The sequence below is a fragment of the Marmota marmota genome, unplaced genomic scaffold, assembly GCF_001458135.2.
Source record: "Marmota marmota marmota unplaced genomic scaffold, marMar, whole genome shotgun sequence".
In the NCBI taxonomy this organism is placed as follows: domain Eukaryota; kingdom Metazoa; phylum Chordata; class Mammalia; order Rodentia; family Sciuridae; genus Marmota; species Marmota marmota.
Window position 1 is genome coordinate 950,534 of NW_026000057.1, and position 7,720 is coordinate 958,253.

The window sequence follows — 7,720 nt, forward strand, 5'->3', positions numbered from 1 at the left end:
ATGGTTCACTGTGGATATTACGTAGTTCTGGATATAAATTTAAAAAACAATATGACCACAGTACACAAAGTTTAACTTTCAATGTAACATTTCTACTTCTATTTAGGGTGTAGAAAATCCATGAGAACCTTGCACCCATCATAATGAGAAGAAGCTGGAAATCAGACAAAACCCATAGCCCTATCATGTAAGGTCATCTGTGTGATGAACCTAACACAGAAGCAAGCCCTTCCCAGAAAAGAGAGGTCTGTTGCCGATTCATCCTTGGCAGAGCATGAAAGAAAAAAAAGGGAGCTCTTACAAACCCAGGTTAGAAGAAAACAAACAACATAAACCTTTAGTGGATTTTTAAGGTCCAAATGTGGGCTAGGGTTGCAAGATTCGTGAGACAGAGCCTGGAGGGACTCGGAACGCTATACTCAGTAGGAGCGGAGGGTGCTTACTGTCAGGGAAAGGGTGAGAGAGTGGGGGAGCCACCTCTGGACTTCATGCCCAATGCAAGAGTGACTCCTGTGGCTCTAGGAGCTTTGGAAAATCCATCAAGACTCTTTCCTAAGTGCAGCTTTGTGGGCCTTATGAAGACTTAGAGTAGGAAGCCAAGGACTGAACAAAACCCCCTGGACACTCAGATCTCCATCCCTGCTGACTGGAGGGTTCAGATCCAGTTCTCAAATAACTCCAAGCCTGGGGTAAATGTCACCGCGCTCAAATCCACCTTAGCACCCCGAAGAAGAAGAGGTATATTTTTCTAGGAATAAATATTGTCTGCTCAGTCTCTGATATTAATTTATTTAAAGACGGAATGTTCAATTTTTTAAAAATGAGACTTACCAGAATGGATGACAAGTCATCAAGAAGAAAGTCACTAGAACCTCACATCCAGAGATGATCCACTCATTGGAGCTATCAGACAGGAGGCATTAAAATGTAAGTGAAAAATATTTTAAAGAATTTAGTGGAAATGGTGTGTGTGTGGGGGGGGATCACACCTTGTGCAATGATACATGTGAGTTGCTGTTGTAATTACCATAAATTTAGCGGACTAAAAATATGAATTTATTATCTTATAATTCTAAAGAACAGAGGACTGGAAGGACTAAGACCAGGTGTCAGTGGACTAAAATCAGATGTGAGCGTGGCTGTGTTCCTCCTGGGGGAGAACCGGTTTCCTTGCTTCTCCCAGCTTCTGTAAGGCTCATGGCCTTGAATCAGCACATCTTCAAATCCCCTCTGACTTGAACCATGTGTTCCTCTGCCTTCCTTCTTTACTTTCTGGGACCTTCTGATTCACCAGGCACACCTGGGTAATCCAGAATAACTTCCCATCTCCAGTTCACCCTGATAGCCCTCTTAACTTCACCTTAACTTCATCTGACACCTTCACCTCCCCTTCACAGGTAACATGCCTTTCTAAAGTTCTGGAAATCAAGGCATGGACAACTTTGGGGAACCATTATTCATTCCTTTAACCACAGATGGGGGAATTTCATCAAAGAGATGTACTATAAAAATCAAATGAAAATAAAAAATATAATGAAAAGTTGCAGAATTCTTTAAAGCGTATTAGTATAAAAATAGAGCTGATCACATACTGAGCCATAAAGCATGTGTCTAAAAATCTTAAAATATTAAAAAGATACGCAGTATCTTAACTGACTTAATATAAAATTGGAATTAGCTATAACATCTAGAAAAATTACAAGATAATTGAAAATTATAAAACCAAATAAGCCATGGGTGAAAGAAGAAATATGATTAAAGGTAATGAAAGTGAAAAGATAATAAAAGAGATTTATATCAGAGTGCATGAAATACAAATTTGAGGAAAATTGTATCTTTTCGTGTCCATAATATAAAAAGGAAAAAAGGTATAAACCCATGGTCTATGCTCCTGAATTAAGAAGATAGAAAAAGAGCAAATCATACCCCAAGTGAGGAAAAGAAAAGAAGTAACAAAAATTAAATCAGAAGCTAATGAAATACAACATGAAAAAAATGTAAAATCAATAGAGCATCAACAAAAAAATTGATCAAAAGCATCAAAAGTTTGTTTATTAAAAACAAGAAGGAAATAGTTGAATCTGTAGGAAGCCCAGCCAAAAAAAGACACAAAAAAGCTGGGCAAGGTGGTACACCTGTAATCCCAGCAGCTCAGGAAGCTGAGGCAGGAGGATTGCAAGTTCAGGTCAGCCTCAGTAATTTAGTGAGGCACTAAGCAACTCAGCCAGACCCTGTCTCAAAATAGAAAATACAAAGGGCTAGGGATGTGATTCAGTGGCTAAGTACCCCTATGTTCAATCTTCAGTACCAAAAACAAACAGACAGAAAAAGACAAGACAAATCATCAAGAATAACAAGGAGCCAGCCATGTGCCTGTTATCCCAGGGGCTCTAGAGGCTGGGGCAGGAGGTCTCAAGTTCAAAGCCAGACTCAGCAAGGGTGAGAAGTTAACCAACTCGGTGAGATCCTGTGTCTAAATAAAATAGGGTTGGGCATGTGGCTCAGTGGTTGAATGCCCCGGGGTTCAATCCCCAGCACACACACACACACACACACACACACACACACACACACACACAAATAATAACAAGGGAACACTACATACTAACAATTACAAAATTACAAAGACTTATAAGGAAGTCTATTATCCTTTATAAAGGGCTTCTAAGGATAACTTTATAGCAAAAGTTGACAATGTAGATAAAAGAGAAAATTCCTGGGGAAGGGAGCATTTCTAAAATTGGCACAAGAGGAAATAGATCATTGTAATTGTTTTGTATCTGTTAAAGCAAATAAATTCTTAATTTAACAGATTACCACAAAGAAAGTTCTGGAAGCAAATGGCTTTATGAGCAACTTCTCTTCTTAAAGGAAGAAATAATACCAATAGTACACAATTCCTCCAGAAAATAAAGGAGGAGAAACCAACTCCCAACTCACTCTGTAAGTCCAGTATTGCGTTAACAGTCAAGCCAGTGAAGGTTATCATAAGCAAATAAAATAACAGCCCAATATCCTTCTTAAATGAATGCAAAATTCTTTTTTAAATTTTTTTTATTTGTTTTAATTAGTTATACATGACAGTATACTGGATTTATGCACTTTGACATATCATATATAGATGGGATATAATTTCTCATTTTTCTGAGTGTATGTTTTGTAGAATCACATTGGACATGCAGTCACATATATACGTAAACTAATAATGTCTGTTTCATTCTACTATCCTACATATCCCCACATCCCCTTCCCTTCCCTTTCTTCACTTCTTTTATCTACCTAATCTAAGGTAACTCTATTCTATTATGCTAAGTGAAAAAGCCAATTCCAAAAATCAAAAGCAGAATATTTTCTCTAATATGCGGATACTAATTCACAATTGTGAATTAGTATCCGCATATTAGAGAATGTGAATTAGTATCCATATATTAGAGAAAATATTCTGCTTTTGATTTCTGGAATTTTCTTTTTCATTTAGCATAATATTCTCCAACTCCATCCATTTACTGGCAAATGCCATAATTTCATTATTCCTTAAAGCTGTGTAATATTCCATTGAATATATATATGTATATATATATCACATTTTCTTTATCCATTCATCTATTAAAGGACACCTAGATTGGTTCCATAGTTTAGCTATTGTGAATTGAGCTGCTATAAACATTGATGTGGCTGCATCACTGTAGTATGCTGATTTCAAGTCCTTTGGGTCTAAATCGAGGATTGGGATAGCTGGTCAAATGGTGGTTCCATTCCAACTTTAAGAATCTTTTATACATATACATACACACAAGATAACTGGACAAAGTGGGGTTTATCTCAAGAAGGAAAGGTTGGGAAAACATTCAAAGAAATGAATATCATGGGTATCATATTGCAGACCAACCATTAATCAGCTAATGGAGATTTGGGTTGTTTCCACTTATAGGCTAATTTAAGCGGAAATGCTGCACTCATGTACAAGATTTTGTGTACACAGTGTTATCATTTCTTGTAGTTATTTATCCAGGATGGAATTGCTAAACCCTGTGGCATTGTGGTTTGGTTTGTGTGCCTCACCCAAATAGTTGGAGTTTGAACTCTCCCAAAAATGATGAGGTCCTAACTCCTCCTCATACTTCAGAATGTAACCTTATTTGGGTATAAGGTCTTCGCAACAGTCATCAAGTTCAAAGAATGCTATTATACTGGGCCCTATTCCATTCTGACTGGTGTACTCACAAAGAGGGGAAAATCCGGGCCCTGAGACGTGAATGACATGAGGAAATAAAGAGAGCACATACAAGTCAAGGGACACCTGCAGCTACCAGAAACTAGGACAGAGGCACAGAACCAATTTTCCCTTACAGCACTCAGAAGGAGCCCTGCCAACTTTTGTACTTGTAGCCCTCAGAACTGTGAAACAATACATTTCTTTGTCAATACAACTGCTTTATGTGACTTTTCATGGCAGCCCCAGGAAACTATACACAAGGTACTTCCGTGTTTAACCATTTCAAGAAAATCTCAGGCTATTTCTCAAACTTCCTGCACCAGCTCGCACCTCCACCAGTCGGAAAGGAGTGGTCTGTTTCTCCACATCCCCTGACCGTCCCAGCGGGCAGGAAGTGGCAAGATATTGTGGGTTTTATTTGCATTTCCATGAGAAATAATGATTTTGAAGAGCTCTTTATGTACTTACTGGGCGTTTGTATATCTTCTTCGGATAACTCTGTATTCAAATTTAGATCAGATTATTTGCCCACTTTTAAGTAAGGTTATTTACCTTTTTATTGTTGTGCTTTTCTGGTTATTGATATATTCTATATGTACTACATGTTCCTTCATCAGTTATATGTTATAAAAAACATTTCATAGGTTGTCATTATTTTTCTTCTTAATAGTGTCCTTTGGGGTGAAAAGAAACTTCAAAAATTTTGATGGTGCTTTAAATTTTGTTTTTATCTAAGAATCCATTGCAAAATCCAAGGTTAGGAAGACTTATTCCTATATTTTCTTCCACGAGTTTCATATCATGAGGGCTTGCATTTAGGGATTTATCTATTTGGAGTTAATTTTTGTGTATGAAGTGAGGTGAGAATCTGGTGTCATTCTTTTACATAGATCTAGCCAATTGCCCCAGATTCTTTCATTGAAAAGACTGCTTTCTTCATTGAATAATTTGGGAATAATTATCATATAATCTGGGAATCCTTATCATATGATCATTATTCATAACAGCCAAGAAATTGGAACAACCTAAGTTGACTATAGATGCATGATCAATAATTTGTTCTATTCCATTGATCTATGTGTTCACCCTTATGCCATTACCACACTGTACTGATTATTGCTGCTGTATTATAAGTTTTGAAATGAGAAAGTTGAGTCTTTCAACTTCATTTTTTTGTTGTAGTTGTTATTTTTTTTCAAAACCGCTTTGACTATTTTATGTTCAATATGAATTTTATAGTCAGCTTGAACAGTACTACAAAGAAATAAACTGTAATTTAAAATTGCACTGAATCTGAAGTTCAATTGTGGCAATTTCCCTTTTCCCTCATCTCCCTGCCCTTGGTAACTCCTGTTCTAATCTGTCTCTATGGGGCTCTTGACTTTTTAGATTCTACATACAGTTAGCTCATCTGGTATCCTTCTATGTCTGGCTAATTTCACTGAAACATAATTTCCTCTAGACTCATGCATGTTGTCACAAATTGTATAAGTTGATATCAAAACCCAGAAATAAAGAAAGGAAGGAAGGAAGAAAGGAAGGAAGGAAGGAAGGATGGAAAGAAAGAAAGAAAGAAAGAAAGAAAGAAAGAAAGAAAGAAAGAAAGAAAGAAAGAAGCTATCTGACAAATTATCCAATGCTTCTAATCATCAGCAAAATGTAAATCACAACCACATGACATATCTGTTAGGACAGCTGTTATTAGAAAGAAAAGAGATAACAAGTGTTGGCAAGAAGACAGAGAAATTGGAAGCTTTGAACAGTGCTAATGGTAGTGTACATTGGTACAACCGTAATTGGAAAACAGAATGGAGGTTTCTCAAAAAATGATCTAGCACATGACCTAGCAATAATTTTTTCTAGCTATCTCCTCAAAGGAAATGAAATCAGTACCTCCTAGAGATATTGGCATTTCCATATTCATATGACCATTATTCATAACAGCCAAGAAATTGGAACAACCTAAGTATTTTGGTGGATGAATGGATATGGAAATTGTAGCATTCTGTGTTACACTCAGTAGAATATTATTTAGCCTTAAAAAAGAAGGAGCTCCTACCTATAATTGAGTGTTTCTCTAATCATGAATGTGCATTGGATTGAGTCAAATGAGCCTTCTATGTCTGTTGGGATGACCATATCATTTTAATTTTTATTCTATTTATGATTTATTAAATTAATCTGATATTGAGATTACAAATCTATATTTCATTCCTGAGTTAAATCCCAATTGTTCATGGTTTATTATTATTTTTCTGTGTGTCACTAGGTTCTCTTTGTAACTATTTGTACTAAATTTTTATATCCATATTCGTAAAGGATATTGCTCTACAGTTTTCTTGTCATGTCTTTTGTTTTCGTGTCACAGTAATACTAACCTCATGGAGTGAGTTGGATAGTATTACTCTTCCTCCATTGTTTGGAAGAGTTCTTGAAGAATTGGTGTTGATTCTTTAAATGTTTGCTAAAGTTGACCAGTGAAGCTACCTAAGACTGGCTTTTTTTATGTGGGTAGTTTGTTGATTAGTAATTCACTCTCTATCTGTTATGGATCTAGTCAGATTGTCTGTTTTTCTGGAGTCAGTTTTGCTTATTTTCATCTTTCTAGGAATTTGACCATTTCATCTAACTTGACTAATTAATTGGCAAACATTTTTTCATAGAATTCTACTATAATTCTTTTTTATTTCAGAAAGATCAATATCAATGTCTCCTCTTTCATGATTCTGATTCTAGTAAGTCTCCCTTTTTCTTGGTCAACCTAGCTAAAGGGTTATCAATTTTCTCAGGCTTTTCAAGGAACCAACTTTTTATAACAGTGACATTTTCTAAGTTTTTAATTCTCTCTTAATTAACTTCTGCTCTAATCCATATTTCCTACCCTCTGCTTTCTTTAGGTTTGCTTTTCTTTTTCTAGTGTCTTTAGGAAGAAAGAACTTTTGGAGGTCTTTACTCCATGATTTTCATTGGTATTACCAGTGCTCTGTGGGATGTTGGCATTCAATTCACCATCCTACCCAGACTCTTGAGGGTAGAAGTGCTCATATTCAAATGAAGGAATTTGGTAGAATTCACAATGAGTAAAGCATCTGACCCTTTAGGAGCCCTTTAGGCAAATTCAATGTAATATTATTACCACACCTACATATAGAATTTATTTAGAATGGTACATCTAAATATGTGGTAGTAATTAATGTGCTATATGCATGTATTTCCTAATCCCATAAGTGCCAAAGGAAATTATACTATCCAGGAATGCCAGATATGGGGAAAAATGTGCTAATACCTTTGGGGATCCACAACCCTAATGCATTCTTTGAGATGGAAAAACGTGTGACTGATGGTTTTGCCTGTTGAAGAATGGCAAAGAAAAGCATCTATACCCTGAAGGTGTACCTCGAGTATTGGGTTCATCCATCCCCCTTCCAATCACAGGTAGCTATTTGGCATGTTTCCTAACTCATAAAGCCATTGTGACTCTCTCACCTGATATTTCCATTTTGG